The sequence below is a fragment of the Cydia pomonella genome, chromosome 7 (genome assembly GCF_033807575.1).
Source record: "Cydia pomonella isolate Wapato2018A chromosome 7, ilCydPomo1, whole genome shotgun sequence".
In the NCBI taxonomy this organism is placed as follows: Eukaryota; Metazoa; Arthropoda; class Insecta; order Lepidoptera; family Tortricidae; genus Cydia; species Cydia pomonella.
In genome coordinates this window covers 1,676,924-1,693,332 of record NC_084709.1, presented here as the reverse complement: position 1 = coordinate 1,693,332, position 16,409 = coordinate 1,676,924, and the positions used below count along the sequence as shown (strand labels likewise).

Below are 16,409 nucleotides of genomic sequence, written 5' to 3'. Positions count from 1 at the left end.
AATTTTTTACATGTTGAATAATCTGTTTATATCATATATCAAAAAATATAAAAAAACATTTACATGATAGGACAAGTATGGCTACCATGAGTTGACATTTGACTTTTACGCCACAGACTGCGTGAACTTGATCGCACCAATACCTACTTTAATGCGAGCGATATAAACTGCGATCAAGTTCAAGCAGTCGCTAGCGTAAACGTCAAATGCCAACTCATGGTAGCCGTACTGAATAAGCTACAAAACACACTTTGGTGGTTAAAAAATTAAATAAAATAAATACGAAATAAAATTATTTTATTTATTAATTTAAAATTATGGAAAAAAAACGTTACACGCTTTTTTTATTGCAATGTTAGAATGTTAAACACGCAAAGCAACACCCGTTCAGAATCAAGCTCGGTCATCCGCACAACTCGCACAGTGTTCAATAGCGCGAGTTGCGCTAATCGTCTTTCTTGTCGTCTAGGTAGTGCACAAATCAGATAATGAAACGATGGGAAGGTACGGTACGTAGAAACCTAGTATTTTTCAAGCGTATGGGTCGGTTTGAATAAAGTCTTTAAGAAATATCTGTAAAAATCCGTACTCCTTTTTAAACATTCTAGCTCATATTATGATATAGTACATGGGCGACCGAGCTTTGCTCGGTTATAACTATTTATTGTAATATGGCGGTGTATAGGTGATAATCTACATAAACTTAAAAAGTAAAATGTGAACTGACAATTATTATTATTTACAATCGAATTTAACCTTACAGTACTTGTCACAGAGTAACGCCATCTATTGTCAATTTCTCTTATTCCATAGGTCATTTTTTTACTAAATCAAACTTGTCTAAAACAATAAAAATTAAAAAATTATATATAAACTTGAACATATAAAAAAAAAAACAAAAGTTAATCACCGGGCGAGATTCGAACCCGTAACACTTGTTTAGCAGTCCGCGTTTTATCCCGCTGGACCAAACGGACAGTGGCCGGCAACACGAAATAAGCGACCATATTCTGCGTCGAAAGAAAAACGCATGAAAACTCGAAAACACGCGTTTTCCCAAACATAAGACTAATCTAGATAGATTGTATACCCCAAAAATCCCCCATATACCAAATTTCAGCGAAATCATTAGAGCCGTTTCCGAGATCAGAGAGAGGTTTATAAGTTTCGCTTTTTGAAAAAAAAAAACATTTTTTTTTGTTTTGCACATTTAAAATAGGAAACCTATGAATCTAGTGTGTCATTGTGTTAATAACCTACAACTAAATCATGGAAAAACGTTTTCTCTTTTTGTATGGACAATCACGTGGTACACTTCCCTCTTAAGAAGAAAGTGGAGGACGCACGCGAAATCACCTTTTCATACAAACATAGTCCACATTTTTCTCTCTAGATATTAACATTATTAAAAATATTTTGACACAATTTGTTGTATATCAACCACAAGTATGCCTCTACGTTTGATTTTTTTCGATAGGAGTTAAAAAGCATTAAAAAATTTGTATGAAATCTGAATTCTATTTTTCGCTCCTAATTTTTATAATAATACACAAATCGAAAAAAGTCAAAAGACAAGGTATGTTTAATATACATCAAATTACTTAAAAATATTTTCCTAAATGTCAACATCCAGAGAGGAAACTGGGGACTACGTTTGTATGGAGGACCGGTCGTCCTCTTTCCTCTTAAGCACTTATCACGCTATAGCCACATACGGAAATCGCAAGTGCGTAAACTGTCTAACGAGACACTTCCATATTTAGGTACCTATTTTTTGTAAGTGGTGGCCTTTATTTTTTAACACAAAATTATCAATTGATCATCCTTAAAAATACTCATTCCTTTCCTGTATACATGCTCTTTTTTATATTATAATAAATCTAAGACAATACTGCCTAATATATCTCTAGGTAGGTACCAATATATTTTTTTATTGAATATGCACATATTTTTTACTTTCGATTTTGACGAACGTTTTAAATCATTTGTATAAGCGCAACCTTGGGCCTCTCAAGGCCACGTGCCGAGCAACCAATGCAACGCTTAGCGCCAAGAGTTATTAAAACAAATCATACCGCTTAATGCCGTGTTCTTTTTGCCCTAACGTGAAGCGCCAGGTACTAGATACCTTCAAACCAGCATAAGAGTCCTCTTTGATTATGCGTTATTGTGTATCTAAAAGTCATAGTTACGCTGGTTTACTCGAATGCTCGTCGCGCCGAAGCAAGGTAAGCGATAAGAACACGACTTGTGATTTGTAACGAAACTTTGATGTCTTAAAGTACCAAATCAAACTACTATTTATAGTACAAAAAAAAGTAACATAAAATTATAATTGACATCATAATTTATTGTAAATTGACTTAATTTGTAAATAAATTTTAATTTCGTCATCGATATCTGAAACGCCATCTAGTAATAATTGACCTTAACAATATATGTGACCTCTAGGTTTAGTGCGTGAAAACTACAACAGATGTCGCAAGAGAGGTATTTCGACGCCATTTCAACGCATGTTAGTTGTGAGAGTTTTATTAGCTCCGTGCGCCATCTAGTCCGTTACTGTGAACTAAAAAATAGCCTACAGGTATTGGATACTTAGGACGGTGCGCGTTTTTAGTATGGGATTGGGTATCTGTACTAGTATTATATGATCTGTGGTAAAACGTACTAGAATCGTGGTGGCTCCATCTAGTGACGATATTCATTATTACTTCGACAGCTATATCCGTCGTGCGCTGTTGCCCATAACGTAGTCAGTCGCAAAACTCGCAAATCGCAATATAATTGTGGTATCAAATTTTGTAAATTTATGCATTGAATTCGTGTTGTTATTAGGGTGAATTGCAGAAAAAGTGTACCTTTTAAGCGTTTACGTGTCCCGTTAAAATAGGACTGTTTTAAAAATATACCATGGCAAAAAATACAAAGTCCCAGTGATAATTTAATAAAATGCATTGTTCTAATGAAGATAAAATATTTTTAATTCAAATGCACTTTGTATTTATTTTTTAATATATTTTTTTCTGTGGCATACGCGGTTGGTCCCATACAATTTTTCATGTCCCAATTCTAAAGGATTTCTTATCTCAGATATTTGTTACGATATATATTAGTCGTTTTAAATATTTAATGTATGATACTCATTCCTTTATGGTTTATCTTAAGTATTTTGCACATATTATAATAGCTTTTTATATAAAAAGTCGTAATTTTTTTTATTCATATACCTGTCTCAACTTTTTGGATGTGCGTTACTCAGGATTAGTAACGGAGCATTTAATCCCAAGAAACGTTTTCCATCTTAGTAGAATATTTTTTATTCATCTTCTCTCACTTCGGTACTGTCAGAAATTGTTGAACGCGGCGACAGCCATTTTGTTTTTCAACGTAGTGGCACGTGGATCGATCTCCAGTGCATGTGATCTTAAAAATCTCATGGTGGATAACGGCGATTATTTCAGGTAAAAGTTTCACTTTAGTACGGTTATTTGTGCATTACGGCTTGGTTTTACTTCGTTCCTTACAAATTTGCATGGTTTTCAAAGATTGCCTTGAACATTTAAAGGTAAATATTTTTTTAGGTTATGAATTCTCATATTATCCGTCTCAGTTTCGTTAATTTTCGTTACGTTACTAAACTGAGAAAATATAAAGCTTAGTACATACTGTAAAAACTATAAAAAAATATGTAAGCACTGTCCGTTTGTTTTTTGGTGTTTTTCTATTGCGTAAAACTGATTTTTATGAAGTTTTTTCTGCATAGTTACACAGTCTTATTTTAAGCGTGCTACTGTCCACCGCCATAAAATGCTACTTAGTTGCAGACACTGATGACTTGACTATTCAACACGTGCTGCCTAGTAGCATTTATAAACTCAACAGCGTCTGTTATTTAGAAGCATGCTTATAATAACATTCACGATTATAAAAACAAGAGAATTGACAACACTCATATTATGAAATGTTTATTAACTTTATATTTGATAACGTTCCCCGTACGCGAGTGGTTTTGTATGTACTTTATAAACGTTATGGCGAAGCATTAAATACATGCTGTATGGGATGTATTATTAGCCTACTCATAATTATCTAAACGATTAAACTTCATTTATAAGCTAATGTTAAACTTCACTTAAAAGCAATGACTGATTATAAATAATTGAAAATATATGAAAGCTTAGCTTACATAAATACATATTCGTTACTAGTATTGATAACGACTGATTATAGTTAATTGAAAATATATGAAAGCTTAGCTTACCTACATACATATTTGTTACTAGTATTGATAACGACTGATTATAGTTAATTGAAAATATATGAAAGCTTAGCTTCCATATGTATTTGTTACTAGTGTTAATAACGTTTGATTATATTTAATTGAAAAAATATGATTAGATACATATTTGTTACTAGTATTGATAACGACTGATTATAAATAATTGAGAATGTATGAAAGCCTAGCTTCTATATATATTTGTTACTAGTATTAATAACGACTGATTATAGTTAATTGAAAATATATGAAAGCTTAGCTTACATACATATTTGTTACTAGTACTGATAACGACTGATTATAAATAATTGAAAATATATGAAAGCCTAGCTTCCATATATATTTGTTACTAGTGTTAATAACGACTGATTAAAGTTAATTGAAAATATATGAAAGCTTCGCTTACGTACATATTTGTTACTAGTATTGATAACGGCTGATTATATTTAATTGAAAATATATGAAAGCTTAGCTTCCATATATATTTGTTAATACTAGTATTAATAACGACTGATTATAAATAATTGAAAATGTATGAAAGCCTAGCTTCTATTTATATTTGTTACTAGTATTAATAAGGACTGATTATAGTTAATTGAAAATATATGAAAGCTTAGCTTACATACATATTTTGTTACTAGTATTGATAACGACTGATTATATTTAATTGAAAATATATGAAAGCTTAGCTTACATACATATTTGTTACTAGTACTGATAACTTCTGATTATATTTAATTGAAAATATATGAAAGCTAAGCTTACATACATATTTGTTACTAGTATTTAATTGATACTGTGCTGCGGTTATGTAAATCAAATTTAATTAATATATATTGTTGATTTGAATTAACATGTTTTATTTTTTTATAATTTTGTAAACAAAACCACAAAACATCACTAGTTCAGAAAAACACCGTATTTTGTTCCATGTGTGTACGTGGCCTTATGTTATCAGTTTCGTTACAGCAATTGTCAGTTTCGTTTGCTCTCAGTTTAGTTACGAAACTCAAAAGGTACACTTTTTCTGCAATTCACCCATTAATGTTTACATTCCATTTATAGTGTTTTTAATTTATGGCACGTTAAATATCTCTTAATACGAAGGATAACAATTTCGTAATGGCTGATTGTGACATTTGGCGCCATCTATTGATATCGATTTAGAAATAATTATAACTAGTTCGAGATGGGAGGGCATGCCTAGGGAAACCTTAGCATATTACTATCTATTACCAAAACAAACTCCAACATAACCAGTATAACCAATGACCTCCAGAGCTTTAACAACAATGCGTGATCTCAGAACACACTTATACTGGTTTCTCCAAGCGATAGACTCACTTTGTTTTTAGCAGCGTTCGAAACAACACACCTTCATTTTCCCACGACTATTGTTAGGTAAAGAAACCACGATAATTATGCTTGTGTTATAGCTCTTACGGCATGTGGAAAGAGTCGATAATTGCGCGTTTAAGTGCGTTTGGATGACGGTATAACGGGTCACTGGCATACGTAGTTACGTAGGTTGTGTCACGAGACTTATTGGGAGATGAAGTTGGTGTGACTATATACTACTTGACGTAGCATCTTTTTCAGAGGATACGGGAGCTGAGATTTAAATATTTTAGGTGAATATATCCGTCTCGCTAACGAAAGCGGCTAGGCTAAAACTAGTGCGATAAGGACGCCAGGTTAGGCGAAAAGTCCTGCGTAAAAATCTCAAAAAACGATGTTGTGTACTCGACTGATTCCTCCTCCAAAACTTAACCAAATGTAACAACATTTTGAAATCTAAATGGTAATGAAATTATCTGTGTCGGACTGTTTTGCTTTTTAGGCCAATTGATGTCAGTTTTGAATACCATGCTTCTCTTTGCGGCCTAGTAGTAGGCCGTTTTTGCAAATATTTGAAGTGCACTAGCTTAAGAAACAAAATTATCAATAACAGCAAACAGTTCCACACAGATTTTAGTAATAAAAGAGAGACTCCACACTAGCGTCCCTCGAGCGTCGGCGTGTAGTCAACTCTGGCTGCTGCTCGACGCAACGTTGGCGCAAAGTAACTGCGCAGCGACGCCATTTCCCATAGCTGACTAGACGCCGGCGCTCAAAAGACGCTAGTGTGGAGTGGCCCAAAGGGGCTTGGGTCACCATCTTACATTGTGTCAACACAATCGGTCCAATGGTTTTGGAGCAAATTGGCGAGAACCCCGATCTTAGAAGGAAACCCTTCTGCGGTACGGAACCTTAATAATTAGTGTAAGTTTTTTTTTTATATTACGTCGGTGACAAACAAGCATACGGTCCGCCTGATGGTAAGCAGTCTCCGTAGCCTATGTACGCCTGCAACTCCAGAGGAGTTACATCCGCGTTCCCGACCCTGACACTCCACACCCTCGATGAGCTCTGGCTACCTTACTCACCGGTAGGAACACATCACTATGAGTAGGGTCTAGTGTTATTTGGCTGCGGTTTTCTGTAAGGTGTTTCTGTAGGGACAGTTAATTTTTCCGGAGGCGACAAATCACATGATACACATCAGGAGTTGAAGGCATCCATAGGCGGTAGGTAACCTCTTACAAGCAGGCGTGTCGTATGTTTGTTGTAACCTTACATTTTACCGGCACAACATACCTAAATAAGTCCCAACAATGTACTATATTCTGAGAAATAGGTAGGTACTCATTCTGATTCACAGAGGTGTGTGTACCGTTAACGGTCTCCCCAAATTACGGTAAAAGTTTCTCTTTCCGTTCGTTCCCGTTAGTCTCAAGGTAATATTACCCTAATTTGGTTAATAGGTAGATGCAGGTATAGTCAAACCTCGTTCAAACTCATTTGAGACTTCACTTTGTGACCGCGGCCGGCAAAACGACTCACTTTGCCGTTTTCCATAAGGCCGCCTTTTTTTTTTTTTTTTTTTTTTTTTTTTTTTCACGCAGGGGTAAATGCATTTACGCATCTCACCCCCTGGCTGGGGAGGCCAACTTGGGGGGTGGTATGTGGGACTCGCTCCTCCCAGTACTCCCTCTGTTAAACAGAGGGAGGGGAAGAGAATACCCACTAACATCCCCTGCGGCGTTGCCCGCTCTACCGTTATTGGGGGACGCCACGGGGTCGCGAGACCATTCTACCGTGCCGTCCCCCCGGTTGCCCTAGTTAATATAACGGGGACACCCTCGATCCAGAGGAGGGAAGGATCGGCAACGCACTGATCCTTCCTCCAGACGTGTAAGGCCCTATATTGTGGATCCCCAGCCCACAGGCCCTACTGGGGGATTAGGCGATTAATATACTGTAACCGCCTTCTCCCCATCCGTCTACGCCGGAGTGGGTGCGCATTTGCTCGCTCCTCGCGCTCCCGCTCCGCTACCTCTTTTTTCTGCAGCACTATTTCGCAGAATTTTGTGACAGCATCCCACGATCTCTCGCTGCTCAGCATACACGACACCACACTGTGCAGAGAGAGATCATCCACCCCCAATATCGCCACCATTTCGTGGCGCTCTAAGGCCCAACTAGGGCAATCCGCAAGGGTGTGCTGGGCAGTATCATCCTCTTCGCCACAGTGATGGCAGACTGTTGACGGCTCCCGCTGAATTTGATGCAGATAATGACCAAAACAGCCATGTCCGGTCATTACCTGCACCAGCCTATATGTTAGGTTCCCCTTTTTCCGGTCTAGCCAGTTGTCGAATGACGGGAGAAGCGCCCCTATGGTGCGGGTACCATATGGAGCGTCCTCCAGCTGGTCTTTCCACCGGTCCCGCTCCCTTTTGGCTGCCGCGTTTCGCCGTGCATCTATCTCTTGTGGAGCCAGACGATCGTCATTATTTCTGGCCCATACCCTTTCTCTGTATCGCTCCGCCAAGAGCCTCGCGTCGAGCTCCCATGGTAAAGTGCCCGCGAGAGCGCATGCAGCGTCATACGCCACCGTGCGGTAGCTCCTGACCATTCTCTGGGCTATTATCCTCTGTGGTCTTCGGAGGAGCGCCTTTGCTCTGCCTTTTAGGCGCTCTGCCCATATCGGCGCCCCATATAGCGCCATACTTCGCACCACCATTACGAAGAGGCGCCGGCATAGAGCTTGAGGCCCTCCCACGTTTGGCAGCAGGCGGCCCAATGCAGATGCTGTGCCGACGAGCCGAGGAGTCAATTGTGAGAAATGCTCCTCAAAGTCCCACTTGCGGTCCAGAATAAGACCCAAATATTTTATGTGGGCTTTAACCTGGACCGCTTCTTCCCCTATGGGGAGCGCCTCGTTGGGTCGTACTGGCCAGCCCCTTCCTCCGAAGATCACCGCGTCCGTCTTAGACAGTGCCACCTTTAGCCCCAAGAGGCTTATTCTCCCTATTGTCAGCTCTGTAGCAACTGCTGCCCGCCTCAGAGTCTCATTATATTCCTTCCCCCTCACGGCTACCATAGTATCATCAGCATAGCAAATGGTTACCATGCGGGGTAGTTGTGCACCTCGTATCGCCCAGTCAAAGCCGACGTTCCAAAGAAGGGGTCCCAGCACTGACCCCTGAGGAACGCCGCACTCCATTTTGCGCTCTTTTAGGCCGTCCGCTCCTTGATAGAGCACTACTCTTTCAAAAAGGTAGTGTCCTATAATTTTCTGCAGATAGGGAGGCACTTGGTGGTAACGGAGTGCCTCCTTAATTACCTCATAAGGGAGGGAGCCAAAAGCGTTTGCAATATCCAAGGACACCGCTATTGCGCCCTCTCCTTTACCCGCTGCCTGATCACTGAAGGCTTTCAGTGTACTTACTGCGTCGATCGTCGACCGCCCCTCCCGGAACCCGAATTGCCTGACACTTATGTTCGGGCCCGTGTCCTCTAAGTGCTTGATTACGCGCCTGGCAATAATGCGTTCAAGCATTTTTCCTGTCTCATCCAGGAGGACAATGGGGCGGTACCCTGAAGGAGAGTCAGCTGGGCGACCCTCCTTCCGCAGCAGGCACAACTTTCCCTCTTTCCATCCATAAGGCCGCCTTGTCAGATTATTCGTATAATATTTTTATTTAAAATTATTAGAAATCACATAGATTCTAACCTTTTATTAGATAGCGTTTCCTTCAAAATCTCTCGATTCCACTCACGTTCTAAACCCACATTTTCTATTTCCTCCTGTGGCACACAGTATGCTAAAAACTCTTTCTTTAGGCGCACTTGTTATTTGTATAATGAATCTCTTAACGATATAGATATTTTTGTTCATAGTTTGTCCGTGTTCAAGAACAAAGTTCGGCAAATCTTGTTTTCTAGAAATTGATCAATTTGGTTCCAGTCATATTTTTCATACTTTTGTATGTTTTCTTACCTTACTTGCATGTAGTACACAACTAAACCGGTAATTTATAATTGCGTAATTTACATTTCTATGTAATAGTTTCTTAGTAATGTAGGAAACTTTAGGCCTATTTTTAGTTCATTTATTTTAAATATATATGTAAAAGGCTGTTTGTTTTCTAAATAAATAAATAAATAATGATACAAGTAAATCTAGTCCTTCTGGCAAGCGACAAAGTGGACGTTTTGCTAGCCGCGGTCTCATTTCTAGGACCCTATTTCTAGAATAGAATGTATTAAGTAAATACAGTTAGGGCCAGTGTTGGCCGAACGTTAATTGCAATCAAATATTAACCATTACATAGTTACCTACAAATGGAACAGTAAACCGTAACGGGCTAAAGTTTACGGTTCCATTTGTAATATTAATGGTCAATTGCCCGAAACACTGGTTAGGGCACTTATGGAGTACAGGGAGGGGTCCGAGAAGTAGCTTAGGTAGTCTAAAATGGGTTTATGATGATTCTGAAGCAATTCTGGAGGGACTAACTATATGTTAGTTAACGGCACCAATCATGGGACATTTAAGAGAAAATTTGGAGTATTTTTGATATTTCACCGGCATCTGTAAATTTTTTATCACTTTATGCTTTAAAACTTGAATGTCCAATTCATCCTTTATGTTTTCTTTGTATGTATATAATGAAAGCTACTGCAATTAGTTTTAATATGATTAACTAATTATAACTATGTTTTTTTGCTCCAGTCATGGGATGTATGGCGCCATTAATTTTCAAACTAACAAATATCAATGAAAAATTAAACTTAAGCAGCTCTTTGACTCCAGTTTATGGTAAAATATTGCCAGCGATTAAAAACTAATGGTAAACACTTGTTTTACAGGATTTGTCTATACAATCCCATTACTGGTGCCTGTTCCATTATAGGGGTGTTTACTATATACGAAAACCTACGGTCCTACGCCCTACAACGAACGGCGCATAAAGCCCGACCCGCGCCCCGCGCGTTAGACCACGCCGGGCCCGGGCCGGAGCTTCCCGCGCTTCGTTTTCTATGGAAAGCACCACGTGATCACCTGTCATAGAAAAGTAAGCGCCGGAAGCTCCGGCCCGCACCCGGCCCGGTCGTATATCCGTTCAGAGACCTCGGAACAATCGATCTAGGACCTACAACGATTGTTCCTTTCCTAGGTAAACGTAGAATGACAATGGTGAATTGTGAATTGTATAGGTACTGCCAAGGCATCTCTGTGCCACTTCGTATGTTATCAGTGTCTCAGTGACATCAATTTGAAAGCCACTAGGTATGGAAGAGGTAAGGAACAAAATCTCCATATACCAAAAAGTGTCCGACAAAAAACCATAAATAGGTGGCGCTACAATATCTAGAATACTTGAGAAAGAAATCTAATCATAGACAGCGCACTTCACTCCGTCAATAACGCCTCTAGCGCTACTCTGGAGAGATTTGGAACTATTATTTATAGCTGACACTGACAGCTGGACACTTTTGCAACAATACTGCCTAAGGAGTTTCTGTTCCTTGCCTCTACCTTCCGTACCACTAGGGTTTTTTCATATGATAATCCTAAGATTGTCATATGAAAAAATTTAATATCCTGACCTGACAAAAGTCTGTAGATCATCCCTTGGAGGATTTAACAGCCTGAGTCGCCTTTAAAAGCTTACCCTTCTGTCGAAAACCTCGGCCAATGGTCATATGTATTGTATGGCCTGACGTTTATCTGACATGGCATACATTTGACGTGTAATTCCCCCGAAAAAATCAGCAGTTGCTCTTGCTCATTCGAGAGATAGAGAGACAGATAGAAATTACTCGGTCCGAGAGAAAACCGAAATTGGTAATTTCTATTAGTAATTTATTTCTATTTTTTTCTGAGGCGCTGCTGAGACTTAATTTATTTCTATTTCTATTATTCGGGAACGAAATTGGCATTGAAATTAAAATTCCTTGACCGTAGGTACTTAACCTAAAATATAAGAATGAATGGTAGGACCTTGTATACCTTGTATATCCTAGAATATACTAAAATGAGTGTTGGATTGGCCAATCATTAATTAAATAAGACGTAATTATGACTACTTCTTGTAGAGTAAACCTCATAGAACACAAAAATATACAATTAATTTAAAACCTACTAATTTAACCAAAATATACAGGGTGACAAAGAAAAATGGGTCACCAAGACATCATCCCGAAATGACCATGTAAACTGTAATGATATTATCGCGAATGGATCTATGTTATTATTGTTAATGTATCAACCTATAAGATTAAAGTTAGGTATGATCCCTTTACTCTATTTATTTAATCATATATTAAGTATAATACAGAGCTGTAAATGTAGATACATGTGCCTCGTTTAACTACAGACTTGATTGGTTGTATACAACCTTGTCATTTAAAATTGGAAAGCCTTTAACAGTGTTTAAAAGTGTCAAACTTAAATACTAACTCAATACGATAGAGTTCTAAGTCTCAGTTTCCATAGTACCTAACTAGATATGCGCACTTAAAAAAAGATTATTTATTTCCCCTTAAAATGTAAATAGGAACATTTAAATCTAGTACTATAAAGACCTAACATATCCTAGTATTATTGCGCAAAGCTCTAACTAAAAAAAAAACGTCCTTGATGACTCAAAGAAAGTTCCGCCTAGAGTAAACATAACTGTAAGTACCAAATATAACGGTACCTACCTTTAAATAAATCCCTTTTATGCCAATATCACTAAACTACACTACACAACACATATTAACACTAAAACACACTAAAAACACTAACAACATGAATTTTTTATCATATTTGTTACGTTCTAACTCCTCTGCGTTCAAACCGTACTGTCAAAACTTGCACCACCGGTACAAAAACTCGTTATTTTCTGTCTCATTCAAACAGCATTATTACTGTAAGTTAGAGTAAGATAGATATAATATTCAGCTCCGTCGTTGAGTATCTGCAAGATACAGCCTTTTTGCGAAGGAATATATTGCCACCGCATACCAAGCGTCAGCGAAACAGGCGCTTAACAGAATCAACATAAGCACGTTCTTATTGCTACTTACATTCGCTTGGAATTTGACGGTCATAGTTACGCTGGTTTTTACTTCTCGTTTGATGACACCTACGTAAGGTAAGTTTTTGTAATAGCACCGAAGGTAAAAGTAACGGGGTTTTACTTGAGATGCGTGAGCGTCGAATTCCCAAGCACATTAAAAAAACCATCGTACTGTGAACTTGAGATCTCTATGAAATATATAAAATCACAGAGCGCTTTTATACTGGTTTTATGTTATGCGCTTGGGCAATGGATAAGACTTGAGATAGACAGATAGGGGTCACGTTTGAGTAAAGGAGATGGATAGTGGGTCATACGGTGGAGGGCAAGACAATGAGGTCATTGTAGGGAAAGGTGAGAGGTCTATGTGGGAAATGGGATGTGTTTGCTGTATGATTTATGGTTGAGATTAGTATTTCAGAAATTCTAGATTTTTTATTTTATTTACTATAAATTAACACTAAATACCAAAATCTAGGTATAGGTTTCAGGATCAGTTCAGTGATCATTTCTCTATTAACAAACGTACTTGACTCTTTCCTCCACTCCGTGGTATTCCCTAGAGCTAGAGCATTTATTTTTTCAATACAGATTAATATTGAAATTGAAATGATTTACTTAAGCCACACACCCCATAAAGTCCATAAAGATAAACTTTTTTTTTGTTAACCTATTTAAGCGCTAGAGCACTTCAAACATCGTACAAACGACCTAATTGACTAGGCCGTAAAGAAAAGCATGGTGTTCTAAACTGATATCAATTAGCCCAAAAAGTAAAACAGTCCGACACCGATAATTTCATTACCATTTAGATTTCAAAATTTCGTTATGATTGGTTAAATTTTGGAGAAAGAAACAGCCGAGTTTGAAACCTTTGAAGATTTTTATTTTTACGCAGGATGTTTCGCCTAAGCTACAGTTGTCCTTATCACACAAATTTTAAGAGCAGCCCCCCGTTAGCGCCACGAACCTTTACCTAAAATTTTCAAATCTGAGAAGTAGCTCACCTAGACCTATCCTCTAAACTGCACATTAAAGATTTCAAGCTTAATTATACCTACTCGATGAAGTCCCGTTATAGTAAATAAAAACGTAATTTACTAAATCTCTAAATATCTGGGATATAGTATTTATATAAGGGTTAGGCATGATATAATTAATTTATAATAAATAATAATAAATATTATAGGACATTATTACACAAATTGACTAAGTCCCACGGTAAGCTCAATAAGGCTTGTATTGCGGGTACTTAGACAACGATATATATAATATATACATATTTATAAATACTTAAATACATAGAAAACATCCATGAATCAGGAACAAATATCCATGCTCATCACACGAATAAATGCCCTTACCAGGATTTGAACCCGGGACCATCGGCTTCATAGGCAGGGTCCACTCACTAGGCCAGACCGGTCGTCAAACTTATAAAACTGAATGTCGACAAATATGGAGTATTTTTTATTCACCATCTAAATTCCACCCTGTATACTACACGCACTAAGGCCGCGGGCTGGACGCAAGCAGCGAGCGACAAATCAAGGCCATTCTTACATTGCGTTCGGCCAAATAACCCACGCTTTCCACGGAATTGCAAATAACTGCACAAGTCACGTTCATGAATTATTAAAATACAACCATCACAGGAATGTTCACGTTTTAGCATAATGATCAATTCGTCTGTGATAGGCGTGATTGTAATAGTAAATAATCAGCCCAGGTATAAAATACAAGGTATTAAAAACACGATCGAAGGGAGTTGCGAATTACCAATTCTTTTTTTTTTATTATAGGACATTATTAGTATTATTACACAAATTGACAAAGTCCCACAGTAAGCTCAATAAGGCTTGTGTTGAGGGTACTTAGACAACGATATATATAATATATAAATATTTTATAAATACATAGAAAACACCCATGACTCAGGAACAAATATCCGTGATCATCACACGAATAAATGCCCTTACCAGGATTTGAAGTATTTGAACCCGGGATCATCGGCTTCATAGGCAGGGTCACTACCCACTAGGCCCGATAGGTCGTCAATCAATTCGCACATGTATCGTATAATTCGTATAAAGTTTAAAGAAGTTACCCTTTAAATTTTCGACATAGTTATGTTATGCGCTAATTATCGCACTAGTGTGCTAAAGTAGCATCATATGTACTGTAAAAAATCAAATAATGGTTTATTTGTTTTTTGTAAGCCAACCTGGGAAAATAAATAAGTAGGTAGTATGGGTAGATAGTTTAAATTAACAAATTCCTAACTTACGTCACTATATTTGATAAACCACGCCTGCATATTACAAGCCAATTGTGCATCTTGTCATATAACTGTTGATTGTTGAAGGTTATACGTTCGCCAAATCAGCTCCGGCTTACCTAGAGTTATATTTTACTCACTACTGCCATCTATGAAGATGAATTCTAAGCTACATTAAGTTATAAAACAACAACAGCATGATGTGCTCACTGCTCACACAACACCACACCACGCGCAACCGCGCGACTCTGTAAATGATTGTCAGGATTGTTTGCACGAAGTTTACGACCCTGCTCATAGATGGCGCTTGAACACGAAAAGATAAGGTCTGTGAAAGTGGATGGGATGGGGTATACAACTATACAGAATGTAATATGTACAGTCGATCGAGTGGATCACTGTTTTAATGCAACATTAGTGGTTTTTTTCGTATACGATCTAAAAAAAAATTGCACTATAATCGTGTATGTAAAATGTAATTCAAATATGTGTTAACTTTTAATTTAATGCCTGCATTGAGTTGACATTATTTAAATTTGTTGACAGTTTATTGCACAATGCAAGATAGTACAAATGACCGAACTAATACCTTAAGAGGCTGTCAATACCTCAAGCGCGCTCACTGTCTATTTGTATCGGAGTAAATGAGATAGCACTGTCGCATGTTACTGAGCCTGGGCAAGGGAATAATAAGAAAAATATTTAAATAAAAAAAAGTGGATTATTAGTGTAATATTTTACTCAACAGCGGTTTAAATATAAAAGTTTTGAAATTGTGATTTTAATTGCAGACCCATAAGTCAAAACAATAAAGACATAGAACCGTTTAATTGTGATTTTAAGACCAATCTTTGCAATTATTTTCTATCGAGCCGATTTCGTTCAATCATGTATCGAGTACAACCACTGTCTTTGAAATATAATTAATATGAACATATATTTTTCTTACTTGACTAAAACAAATAGTCTTTCTTAAAAAACTGTTTAAGTAACATCAATTTCAAGGACATTGGGTGTTGACAGCCTCTTAAGCAATAGTCAACCAGTGAACTCAACTATTAGAAGTATTTTGGTTTAGATCATGTCCGACGGCTACCTATTGTGATAACTGTTTATGCTTACAAACTGTATACAGGTTGTCTACCAAGACGGGGCTTTAACCTTTTGACCGCCAAAGACGTCATATGACGCGCGCGGCTACAGCTCAATATCAACCTTCATGCGTACCGACACGGGGTCGGATTTAGGGGAGGGCAACCGGGGCTACAGCCGTGGGGCCTCCACAAAAGAGGGGCCCCCACAATAAAGACTTCGGAAAATTTACCATTTTATTTGGAAAATAATTGGTACCCAGGGGGCCTCCACTCCTTTGTTGCCCCGAGGCCTCCAGACCACTAAATCCGGTATTGAATAAATGGTTCATTGATCAATACCCTTTTTTTTTTACTTTTTAAAA

General features: G+C 37.8%; 1 protein-coding gene across 1 annotated transcript in view; it reads right to left on the bottom strand.

Annotated features, from left to right (window-relative positions):
- LOC133519565 (cadherin-23) overlaps nucleotides 1-12,475 on the bottom strand; it is a 57,387-nt gene extending 44,912 nt beyond the window's left edge. Inside the window, exon 1 of the mRNA XM_061853573.1 lies at nucleotides 12,317-12,475. The gene's annotated coding sequence lies outside the window, so the exon portion shown is untranslated. The remainder of the gene's footprint in view (nucleotides 1-12,316) is intronic.
- Between the last annotated feature and the right edge of the window lie 3,934 nt (nucleotides 12,476-16,409).